This window comes from Cherax quadricarinatus, chromosome 17 (genome assembly GCF_038502225.1).
Source record: "Cherax quadricarinatus isolate ZL_2023a chromosome 17, ASM3850222v1, whole genome shotgun sequence".
Taxonomy (NCBI): Eukaryota; Metazoa; Arthropoda; class Malacostraca; order Decapoda; family Parastacidae; genus Cherax; species Cherax quadricarinatus.
In genome coordinates, this window is record NC_091308.1 from 41,828,128 (window position 1) to 41,841,300 (window position 13,173).

A 13,173-nucleotide genomic window follows, 5' to 3' on the forward strand; every position below is an offset into this window, starting at 1 on the left:
GGGACTATGTTTGCTGTCTTTCACACCTCGGGCAGTTGCCATGTTTCAAAAGATTCATTGAAAATTATTGTAAATGTACATCTGCTCCCTCTCTCAAGACCCTCAGAAAGATGTTATCTGGGCTCACTGTTTTCTAAGTATCTAGTTCGCCTAGCAGTTTCTTCTTCTCCTACTGGGTTGTGTGTAATGTGTCCAGCTGCTACCTCGGTTTGCTGGAAGCCTCTCTGTCTCCACTGTGAATACCTCCTCGAATCTTGCGGTGAGATTCTCACATACTTTCTGGTCGCTCCCTTTGAGCTTCCTTCCTTCCTTCCTCAGCCTGATCACCTGGTCCTTGACTGTTGTTTACCTGCTAATGTGGATGAATAACCATTTTGGTTTAGATCTTGTTTTTGATGCTATGTCATTCTCGAATTGCCGCAGGGCCTTTCTCTTTATCCAGCCATATTCATTGCTGGCTCTCGGTTCAACTCCCTGTTTTCCCCAGGCTTTTGCCCTCTATAATTGGTCCATGCTCTAGAACACTTGTGTGTAGTGGGGTGTATGTGTGTTCGCGTGTGCGTATGTACGTGTTTTTGTGCTCATCTAATTGTGGTTGAAAGGGTCGAGTCAAAGCTCCTGGCCCTGTGTGTGTGTGTGTGGTGTATGTTTATGTGTGTGTGTGTGTACTCACCTAGTTGAGGTTGCAGGGGTCGAGTCCAAGCTCGTGTGTGTGTGTGGTGTATGTTTATGTGTGTGTGTTTGTGTGGTGTTTGTATGTGTGTGTGTGTGTGTGTGTGTGTGTGTGTGTGTGTACTAACCTATATGTGGTTGCAGGAGTCAATCCACAACTCCTGGCCCTGCCACTTCGCTGGTTGCTAATAGGTCCAGTCTCTCCCTGTTCCAAGAGCTTATTATACCTCTTCTTTAAGCTTTGTAAAGATTCTCCTTCCACCACTTTACTCTCAAGATTGCTCCACATCCAGACAACTCTAAGGCTGAAGAAATACTTCCTAATATCCAGTTGACTCTGAGATTTCAAGTTCCAATTGTGTCCTCTTGTTCCTGTGTCCCATCTCAGAAACATTCTGTCTCTGTCCACCTTGTCAATTCCTCTCAGCATTTTATACGTCGTTATCATGTCTCCTGCCCACCCTGTCGTCCAGTGTCGTCAGATTGGGTTCCCTTAACTTCTTCTCATAGGACAGTCTCAACTTTGAGGCATCTAATTGACATAGCAGTTTCTTCACTTCCTCAGCACTTGCTGATGTACCCCTACTGCCTCAGTTTGCTGGAAGCCTTTCTTTATCCAGTGAGAATTCCTCCCTAAATCTCATGCCGAGTTCTTAACATACTTCATGGTCATTTCTTGTGTGCTCCTCTCCTTTTTTCCTCAGACTGATTGCCTGGCCTTTGACTGCTGTTTTCCTTCTGACTCTACAACAAATTTAAGTCAGATTTGGCTTTCGAAGCTATGTCATTCTAATATTGCCGCTGAGCCTTTCTACTTGTGTATGCATGTTCGTTTCTGGCTCTTCGGCTCAGCTCCTTATTTACCGGGGTCCTTTACGATCTATACTTTCTTCCAAGCTCTAGTGCACTTCGCTTTGGCCTCTCTATACCTGTGGGTGAACCAAGGGCTCGCTCTGGTCTTCCCATTGTTTCTGTTACTCCTGAGAATGAACTTTTCCTCTGCCTCCCTGCACTTCGAGGCCACGTTTTCCATCATTTCATTTTGTCTTTCCCGTAGTTCTCTTCCCTACAGCACCTCATGCAGTAATTACTTCATGCATGTGCAGTTCCCTCTTTTCATGTTTGGCTTCTTCCCTTCTTGTGCTGCTTCATTCTCCACTGTGAGCTCAACAATGTATTCGAAACTCAGGACCACGTGACCACTAGCACCGAGGGAGGGACCTTTCGTATGTTATATTCCCTATGTCGGAAGTGCTCAAGGTAAATATGAGGTCCAGCCTTGCTGGTTCGTCCTTTCCTCTCTCTCTCTCTCTGGTAGTGTCCCTAGCAAGTTGGTGCGTGAAGTTTTCCAGTAAAGCCTCCAGCATCTGCGCCCTCCACGTTTCTGGACCCCTTTGAGACTGAAATCCCCCATAACGAGAAACTTTTGCCTGCCCATGTGTGTGCGTGTGTTAGTCAGTTACCATTTTGTCTTAGGCACATGTCATGTGTGTGTGTGCGTGTGTATGTGTGTGTGTGTGTGTGTGTGTGTGTGTGTGTGTGTATGTGTGTGTGTGTACTCGCCTAGTTGTGTTTGCAGGGGTTGATTCACAGCTCCTGGCCCTGCCTCTTAGCCCATGGTGTGTGCATGTGTTTGTGTGTGCTCACCTATTTAGTTGCAGGGGTCGAGTTATAGCTCCTGGTCCCACCTCTTTGCTGGTTGCTACTAGATCCACTCCTTGCTCCATGAGCCTTACCGTACCTCTTGTTAAAGCTATGTATGGATCCCGCCTCCACTACTTCACTCTCCAGATTGTTCCACTTCCTGTGTGTGTATGCGTGTGTGGTGTGGGTGTGCGTGTGTATGTATAATGGGTGAGGGGGGTGAAGCGGTAGTGGTAATAATGATGGTGGTGGTGGTGGTGGTGGTGGTTGCGGGCGGAGTGGCGTCATGCATGGTGTGGGAGGAGTCAGGCCACGGTTGAGCCTTGCTAGCTGCCTGCCGCTCTCAGTGTGGCTGCGGCTCGCCCCGCGTTAGGTAAATAGACGTAGTAGCACACCTTCCTCTGTGTTATTCTGGGCAACATTAACCGTCTATTACACTCAGAGTTTTCCCTTTCTCGCACAACGTCCATTGGTGCACCCAGGGGCCGTCTGTGGCATCCACGGTCCCTCTGTCGAACCCAGGGGCCGTCTGTGGCACCCACGGTCCCTCTGTTGCACCCAGGGGCCGTCTGTGGCACCCACGGTCCCTCTGTCGCACCCAGGGGCCGTCTGTCGCACGCAAAGCTCATTTGCCGAAGCCAAAGGAAGCTTTTCGCTCCCAGGGACCGTCTGTGTGTCAGTGTCTCCATCCATACGTAAATAAACTGACCAAGGCATAGTGCTAATAACTGACGGGAAGATTCACGGATATTGACCCTCACTCATCACCTAAGGTATCAGCCAGGATGGAGTGCCATATTGCTGATCAGTAATGGTCTAACTTGCTGCACAATAGCCCAGCCTGTTGGACGGTAGTCTAGCCTGCTGGTCAGTAGCAGTCCAGCCTGCTGGTTAGTAGCAATCCAGCCTGCTAGTCATTAGAAGTCCAACCTGTTTGACAGTTGCTCTCCAGCCTCCTAGTCAGTGCATGCCCAGCCTGCTGGTCATTAGCAGTCGAGACAGCAGGTCAGTAGTGGTGCAGCTTGCTGGTCAGTAGTGGTGCAGCCTGCTGGTCAGTAGTGGTGCAGCGTGATGGGCAGCAGGTGCTCGTCCTGATGGTAAGAGGAGGCACATCATCATTCTTCTCCTGAGCCTCGCAAGCAAAGGTAAGACACCCACTGCGCTCTAGTATGCAATTTGCCGTCCAAATGTTCTTGGAGAGAATAGGAACATTTGGATGCTAATAATTACCACATAATACCCAGAAGCAGAAAAAAAATGCAATAAAATTCTTCAAAGTAGCAAAAGATTAGAAAGAAGTATCTTAACGTAGCAAAGATCCCCGTAATGTCTGAGAGTAGCGAAGGGGTACCTCAACTGCCCTTAAAAAAAACTATAAATTGTTTGAATTCGAAACCCTGACGTGATGTCGAAACCTGATGATTCTGATTTGTTTCTGTATATACTCTATATGTGCCATCAGGTCACAGTGAAAGCTCTCGCTTCGCACTATGAGGTTCCGGATTCGATTCCCGGGGAAGGGGTGGAAACATGGAACGTGTTTTCTTACACCTGTTGTCTATGTTCACCCATCAGTATAATAGGTGCCTGGGTGTTAGTCGACTAGTGTGGGTCGCATCCTGGGACAAAACTGACCTAGTTTCCCCGAAATTCTCAGCAGAACAAGTGGCTTTCTATATAGTAGTATGTCATTGATGTCAGCTAAAACTGTATATCTTGTACATGCACTTGTAGTAAATAATATTAATAATAATAATAATAATAATAATAATAATAATAATAATAATAATAATAATAATATTATTATTATTATTATTATTATTATTATTATTATTATTATTATTATTATTATTATTATACAAATCGCCTGTGAAGTCAGAACATAGGAGGACAATGAAATAGCTTGAAACCATGCTTGAACCCCTTTGGTGTGCTCAGGCTAAGAAGAAACATGGTTTGTGAACCAGGCTGCCTAACTTTTGAGGCATCTGTGGTAAGTGGTTTTGAGCGTCACTTGGACAACCTTACCAGCCTCCTCTGATCTGGTTTCGAATCCTGCTGTCTGCGATCTGTTTCTGTATATATCTCTGTTTGTTTCTGTGTGGCGCATTTATATATATATATATATATATATATATATATATATATATATATATATATATATATATATATATATATATATATATATATATATTTGTGGTGTATTTGTGGCAGTGAAGCAGCAGACCGATTCGAGTACCATGGTCTTGTGTGCCGTAAATTCGAGCGAAAGATTGCAAGACATGAGGAGGTTAATAACAAGAGGAGCCTCACAACAGCCGGATGCCCAGCAGTAAGGAAGCCACCTCAGCTATGCAGATCTGATGGCAGCTAGAAGCGTCCAGATGGTATCACACTTCAAGCCTGAACAGACAGTAAGCAGGTGATGTGGGACTACACGTGTGCATCTACCTTGGCTGATACCTATCTCCAATACACCAGGGAGGAAGGAGGGGCAGCCGCCAGCTTCAGGGAGTCCCAAAAGTCTAGAAAATATGGAGAACTTGTCCATCATTATATGTTTGTTCCCATAGGCTCAGAGACCCTTGGCTCATGGGGAAAGAGTGCATCTACGTTCCTTAAGGGGCGAGACAAAAACTCATCAGGGTAACTAGGGATCCCAGGGAAGCTAGTTTTCTGTTCCAGCGACTCCGCGCTGCTGTTCAGAGGGGTAATGCCTGCTGTATTTTGGGCATGCGCCCCAGTTCTGAAGAGCTGGATAAGATTCTCGCATTATAATCAGTGACAAACTTGTAACAATATATACTAGACATGTATCTCTCACATCTCATGTACTGTATATGCTATCTTTATATCAACAATTTATCTCTTAAACCTTTTGTACCATATTATGTAATAAAATATACCTATTGGTAAAAAAAGAATGAAAAGATGGGGTGGTAGGGGAAGTGGAATATCTTCCTTGAAGCCTTTTTATCCACTTCTCCGAGGCTGTGGGTCCCACAATTTACACCAGAGCTGGACCCCATCCTATATATATATATATATATATATATATATATATATATATATATATATATATATATATATATATATATATATATATATATATATATATATATATATATATATATATATATATATATATATATATATATATGTATATATATATATATATATATATATATATATATATATATATATATATATATATATATATATATATATATATATATATCTTTCAGCACACCGGCCGTATCCCACCAAGGCGGGGTCGCTCAAAAGGAAAAACTAAAGTTTATCCTTTTACATTTAGTAATACATACAGGAGAAGGGGTTACTAGCCCCTTGCTCCTGGCATTTTAGTTGCCTTTACAACACGCATGGCTTACGGAGGAAGAATTCTGTTTCACTTCCCCATGGAGGTAAGAGGAAATAAACAAGAACAAGAACTAGTAAGAAAATAGAAGAAAACCCAGAGGGGTGTGTGTATATATATGCTTGTACATGTATGTGTAGTGTGACCTAAGTGTAAGTGGAAGTAGCAAGATGTACCTGAAATCTTGCACGTTTATGAGACAGAAAAATGAACACCAGCAATCCTACCATCATGTAAAACAATTACAGGCTTTCGTTTTACACTCACTTGGCAGGACGGTAGTACCTCCCTGGGTGGTTGCTGTCTACCAACCTACTACCTACATATATATATATATATATATATATATATATATATATATATATATATATATATATATATATATATATATATATATATATATATATATATATATATATATATATATATATATATATATATATATATATATATATATATATATATGCAAAACAACCACTCTGAAAGAATAGAGAAATTCCAAGCGCTTTCGTGACTACTCACATTATCAAGGAACTATATATATATATATATATATATATATATATATATATATATATATATATATATATATATATATATATATATATATATGCAAAGGAGAGCAGGATAGCAGATGAACAAGGAGACTTTTGGAAGGGTAGGGGGTGTGTAGACCAAGTGTTTGCAGTTAAACATATAGGTGAACAGTATTTACATAAGGGTAAATAAGTTTTAGTGGCATGGATTTGAAAAAGGCGTATAATAGGGTGGATAGCGAGGCAATGTGGCAGATGTATGGTGTAGGAGGTAGGTTATTGAAAACAGTGTAGTCTTTACGAGGATAGTGAGGCTCGAGTTAGAGTATGTAGGCGCGAGGGAGATTATTTCCCAGTAAAAGTAGGCCTGCCTGATGTCAGGTAGGGATGTGTGATGTCAAGTAGGGATGTGTGATGTCAGCATAGTTGCTCAGTATAGTTATAGATGGAGTTTTAAGAGAAGTGAATGCTCGGATGTTGACAAGAGGTGTGGGGTTAAAAGATAAAGAATCTAACACAAAGTGGAAGTTGTCACAGTTGCTCTTTGCTGATGACACTGTGCTTTTGGGAGATTCTGAAGAGAAGTTGCAGAGTTTCGTTGATGAGTTTGGTAGGGTATGTAAAAGAAGGAAATTAAAAGTGAATATAGGGAAGAGTGAGGTGATGAGGATAACCAAAAATTTAGGTAACGGACGATTGGATATCAGATTGGAGGGAGAGAGTATGGAGGAGGTGAAAGTATTCAGATATTTGGGAGTGGACGTGTCAGCAAATGGGTCTATGAAAGATGAGGTGAATCATAGAATCGACGACGGAAAAAGGTGAGTGGTGCACTGAAGAGTCTGTGTAGACAGAGAACTCTATCCATGAAAGTAAAGACGGGAGTGTATAAGAGTGTAGTTACACCAACGCTTTTGTATGGGTGTGAGGCATGCGAGGTGAATGTTGCAGCAAGGAGAAGGCTGGAGGCAGTGGAGATGTCATGTATGAGGGCAATATGTGGTGTGAATATAATGCAGAGAATCCGTAATTTGGAGATTAGAAGGAGGTGCTGGATTACCAAAAGTATTATCCAGAGGGCTGAGGAGGGGTTGTTGAGATGGTTTGGAAATGTAAAAAGGATGAAACGAAATGGAATGACTTCGAGAATGTATAAATTTGTAGTGGAAGGAACTCAGGGTAGGGGTCGCCTTAAGAAAGGTTGGGGGGAGGGGGCAAAGGAGGTTTTGTGTGCCAGGAGCTTGGATTTCCAGCAAGCGTGCGTGAGCGTGTTAGGAGCATATGGAGACAAATGATTGTTAGGACTTCACATGCTGTTGGAGTGTAAGAAAGGTAACATTTATGAAGGGATTCAGGGAAACCGGAAGGCCGGACTTGATTCCTGGAGATGGGAAGTACAGTGCCTGCACTCTGAAGGATGGTTGTTATGCAGGGTTCTGCATGACATCGTAATGTACATATAGTGGAGAAGTGTGCCATAATAATATGAATATTATAGTTGTAAAGAATAATTTTATAATTGATAATGTGCATTTGGGGGTGCTGTAAAGTACTCTAACTGTAATTATAAAGAAATTCTGTTAAGGATTTATTTTCCAAGGATGTTTGGGTGCGCGGAGTAAGCATGGTTTGGGGGAGTCACGTGACGTTAGCATGGTGTGTAGAGGCTGGCGTCGGAGATGCTGTGTATTTAAGATAAGTTTGTAGTTGTGCACTCATTTTGTTTATCCAACTCAAGCCATAGGCTCTCATATGGCTTACCTGTATGTTCACCCAGGCTCTGACATGGTCAGGGTGCTGTGGGAGGAGTGAGGAAATAAGAAATGAGGTTGGGAGTGGAGTAGAGTGGGCCTGGCGCTGACGAGGCCTAGTGTTATGGTGGCTGAACCTCAAGCCAGCTGTTGCTTGTGTACCCTCGTTTGGGCGTTTAGGATTATGTTATGTTATGGTGACTAAATAGATATATTTTCCTAATTGGGATTTTTGCCTAACCCTCTGTTACCCAACCCCTTTAAGTACACATACTAGTTTAGCGCTTTCTGTTTTGACTGGGATAGCCCGGGGTGGCCTGTTTGGGCTTGAGATGTAACTTTTACCTTTGCCCGTAGACCAGGCTCAAGCCCCCAGCTATCCCACATTTTTGCATAACAATGGGTGTTAATGTTGCAGTTTTATAACTGTAGCATAAGCATGCCTCTGGCAAGACAGTGATAGAGTGAATGATGATGACAGCTTTTCGTTTACGAGCCACCCTGCCTTGGTGGGAAACGGCCGTTAAATATATATATATATATATATATATATATATATATATATATATATATATATATATATATATATATATATATATATATATATATATAATGGTGGTTGGGGATTTCAATGTTAAAGTGAGCAAAAATGTTGTAGAGGAAGTAGTAGGTAAATTTGGGGTGGCAGGGGTAAATGAAAATGGGGAGCCTTTAATTGAGCTACTTGTAGAAAGAGTTTGGTAATAACTAATACATATTTTATGAAGAAGAGGATAAATAAATATACAAGGTATGATATAGCACATAATGAAAGTAGTTTGTTAGATTATGTATTGATGGATAAAAGGTTGATGGGTAGGCTCCAGGATGTGCACGTTTATAGAGGGGAAACTAATATATCGGATCATTATTTAGTTGTAGCTACAGTTAGAGTAAGAGGCAGATGGGAAAAGAGGAAAATGGCAACAACAAGCAAGAGGGAGGTGAAAGTGTATAAAGTAAGGGAGGAGGAAGTTCGGGCGAGATATAAGCGACTATTGGCAGAAAGGTGGGCTGGTGCAAGTATGAGTAGTGGGGGGGTTGAAGAGGGTTGGAATAGTTTTAAAAATGCAGTATTAGAATGTGGGGCAGAAGTTTGTGGTTATAGGAGGGTGGGTGCAGGAGGAAAGAGGAGTGATTGGTGGAATGATGAAGTAAAGGGTGTGATAAGAGAGAAAAAGTTAGCTTATGAGAGGTTTTTACAAAGCAGAAGTGTTATAAGAAGAGTAGAGTATATGGAGAGTAAAAGAAAGGTAAAGAGAGTGATGAGAGAGTGCAAAAGGAGACCAGATGATAGTGGGAGAGGCACTGTCAAGAAATTTTAATGAAAAAAAGAAAAAAAATTGGAGTGAGTTATATAAGTTAAGAAAGCCTAGAGAACGAGTGGATTTGTCAGTTAAAAACAGAGTAGGAGAGTTAGTAGATGTGGAGCTGGAGGTTTTGTGTAGATGGAGAGAATATTTTGAGGAACTTTTAAATGTCGACGAAGAACGGGAAGCGGTAATTTCATGCACTGGCCAGGGAGGTATACCATCTTTTAGGAGTGAAGAAGAACAGGATGTGAGTGTGGGGGAGGTGCGTGAGGCATTACGTAGAATGAAAGTGGGTAAAGCAGCTGGAACTGACGGGATCATGACAGAAATGTTAAAAGCAGGGGGGATATAGTGTTGGAGTGGTTGGTATTTTTGTTTAGTAAATGTATGAAATTATTTTCATATAGTCGGACTTGAGTCCTGGAAATGGGAAGTACAATGCCTGCACTTTAAAGGAGGGGTTTGGGATATTGGCAGTTTGGATTGATATGTTGTGTATCTTTATACGTATATGCTTCTAAACTGTTGTATTCTGAGCACCTCTGCAAAAACAGTGATAATGTTTAAGTGTGGTGAAAGTGTTGAATGATGATGAAAGTATTTTCTTTTTGGGGATTTTCTTTCTTTTTTGGGTCACCCTGCCTCGGTGGGAGACGGCTGACTTGTTGAAAAAAAAAATGTGTGAAAGAAGGGAAAGTACCTAGGGATTGGCGAAGAGCATGTATAGTCCCTTTATATAAATGGAAGGGGGACAAAAGAGATTGTAAAAATTATGGAGGAATAAGTTTACTGAGTATACCAGGAAAAGTGTATGGTAGGGTTATAATTGAAGGAATTAGAGGTAAGACAGAATGTAGGATTGCGGATAAGCAAGGAGGTTTTAGAGTGGGTGGGGGATGTGTAGATCAAGTGTTTACATTGAAGCATATATGTGAACAGTATTTTGATAAAGGTAGTGAAGTTTTTATTGCATTTATGGATTTAGAAAAGGCATATGATAGAGTGGATAGGGGAGCAATGTGGCAGAAGTTGCAAGTATATGGAATAGGTGGAAAGTTACTAAATGCTGCCTCCAGCCTTCTCCTCGTTGCAATATTCATCACCCATGCTTCACCCTTAAGCCAGAATGTTGGTACAACTATACTCTGATACATTCCCCTCTTTGAATCCACGGACAAAGTTCTTTGTTTGCACAGACTCCTAAGTGCACCACTCGCCCTTTTCCCCTCATCAATTCTGTGATTCACCTCATCCTTCATAGACCCATCTGCTGACACGTCCACTCCTAAATATCTGAATACATTCACGTCCTCCATACTCTCTCCCTCCAATCTGATATCCAATCTTTCATCATCTAATCTTTTTGTTATCCTCATAACCTTATTCTTTCCTATATTCACTTTTCATTTTCTTCTTTTACATACCCTACCAAATTTATCCACCAACCTCTGCAACGTCTCTTCAGATTCCCCCAAAAGCACAGTGTCATCAGCAAAGAGCAACTGTGACAACTCCCACTTTGTATTTGATTCTTTATATTTTAACTCCACACCTCCTGCCAAGACCCTAGTATTCACTTCTCTTACAATCCCATCTATAAATATATTGAACAACCACGGTGACATCACACATCCTTGTCTAAGACCTTTTACTGAGAAATAATCTCCCTCTCTCCTACATAATCTAACCTGAGCCTCACTATCCTCGTAAAAACTCTTCACTGCTTTCAGTAACCTACCTCCTATACCATACACCTGCAACATCTGCCACATTGCCCCCCTATCCACCCTGTCATATGCCTTTTCCAAATCCATAAATGCCACAAAAACCTCTTTAGCCTAATCTAAATACCGTTCACCTATATGTTTCACTGTAAACACTTGGTCTACACACCCCCTACCTTTCGTAAAGCCTCCTTGTTCATCTGCTATCCTATTCTCTGTCATACAGTTAATTCTTTCAATAATAACTCTACCATACACTTTACCAGGTATACTCAACAGACTTATTCCCCTTTAATTTTTGCACTCTTTTATCCCTTTTGCCTTTATACAAAGGAACTATGCATGCTCTCTGCCAATCCTATGTTACCTTACCCTCTTCCACATATTTATTAAATAATAGCATCAACCACTTCAAAACTACATCCCCTCCTAATTTTAACATTTTTATCTTTATCCCATTAATCCCAGCTGCCTTTTTCCCTTTCATTCTACCCACTGCCTCACGAACTTCCCCCACACTCAAAACTGGCTCTTCCTCACTCCTACAAGATGTTATTCCTCCTTGCCCTATACACGAAATCACAGCTTTCCTATCTTCATCAACATTTAACAATTCCTCAAAATATTCCCTCCGTCTTCCCAATATCTCTAACTCTCCATTTAATAATTCTCCTCTCCTATTTTTAACTGTCAAATCCATTTGTTCCCTAGGCTTCCTTAACTTGTTAATCTCACTCCAAAACTTTTTCTTATTTTTAATAAAATTTGTTGATAACATTTCACCCACTCTCTCATTTGCTCTCTTTTTACATTGCTTTGCCACTCTCTTAACCTCTCTTTTTCTCTCCATATACTCCTCCCTCCTTTTACTTTGTAAAACCTCTCATATGCTAACTTTTTCTCCCTTACTACTCTCTTTACATCATCATTCCACCAATCGCTTTTCTTCCCTCCCACACCAACTGTCCTGTAACTACAAACTTCTGCTGAACACTCTAACACTACATTCTTAAACCTACCCCATACTACATCGACCCCATTGCCTATACTCTCACTAGCCCACCTATCCTCCAATAGTTGTTTACATCTTACCCTATCCGCCTCCTCTTTTAGTTTATAAACCTTCACCTCTCTCTTACTTGCTGCTTCTATTTTCCTTGTATCCCATCTTCCTTTTACTCTCACTGTAGCTACAACTAGAAAGTGATCTGCTATATCTGTGGCCCCTCTATAAACATGTACATCCTTAAGTCTAGTCAACAGTTTTTTATCTACCAATACATAGTCCAACAAACTACTGTCATTTCGCCCTACATCATATCTTGTATACTTATTTATCCTCTTTTTCTTAAAATACGTATTACTTATAACTAAACCTCATTCTATACAAAGCTCAATCAAAGGGCTCCCATTATTATTGACACCTGGCACCCCAAACTTACCTGCCACACCCTCTCTAAATGTTTGTCCTTCTTTAGCATTTAGGTCCCCTACCACAATTACTCTCTCACTTGGTTGAAAGGTTCCTATACATTCGCTTAACATCTCCCAAAATCTCTCTTCTCCACACTCCTCTCTTCTCCAGGTGCATACACGCTTATTATGGCCCACTTTTCACATCCGACCCTTAATTTAATCCACATAATCCTTGAATTTACACATTTATATTCCCTTTTCTCCTTCCATAACTGGTCCTTCAACATTATTGCTACCCTTTCCTTAGCTCTAACACAGCTACTCCTGACTTAATCCCATTTATTTCTCCCCACTGAAACTCGCCTACCCTCTTCAACTTTGTTTTTTAGGTCCAGGACATCCATCTTTTTTTTCATTCATAACATCATAACATCATCACACACACAACAGACACGCGCGCGCATTGAAAATTGGGTTGGGCAAATGTTTTGTTAGTGGGATGAATTGTAAAGGACCTGCCTAGTATGGGCCAACAGGCCTGCTGCAGTGATCCTCCTTTCTTATGTTCTTTATATATATATATATGAATGTATCTATATATATCATGCTGCATAGTTAAAACTGGCGATTTGGGCTTAAATAGCAACGCTCTTCTTGCCGAATAAGGCAAGCAAAACATTGTGAATGCAATAATTTCTC

General features: G+C 41.2%; 1 protein-coding gene across 1 annotated transcript in view; it reads left to right on the top strand.

Annotated features, from left to right (window-relative positions):
• The first annotated feature begins 2,573 nt into the window (after window positions 1-2,573).
• LOC128686290 (protein tyrosine phosphatase domain-containing protein 1-like) overlaps window positions 2,574-13,173 on the top strand; it is a 494,075-nt gene continuing 483,475 nt past the window's right edge. Inside the window, exon 1 of the mRNA XM_070085962.1 lies at window positions 2,574-3,461. The gene's annotated coding sequence lies outside the window, so the exon portion shown is untranslated. The remainder of the gene's footprint in view (window positions 3,462-13,173) is intronic.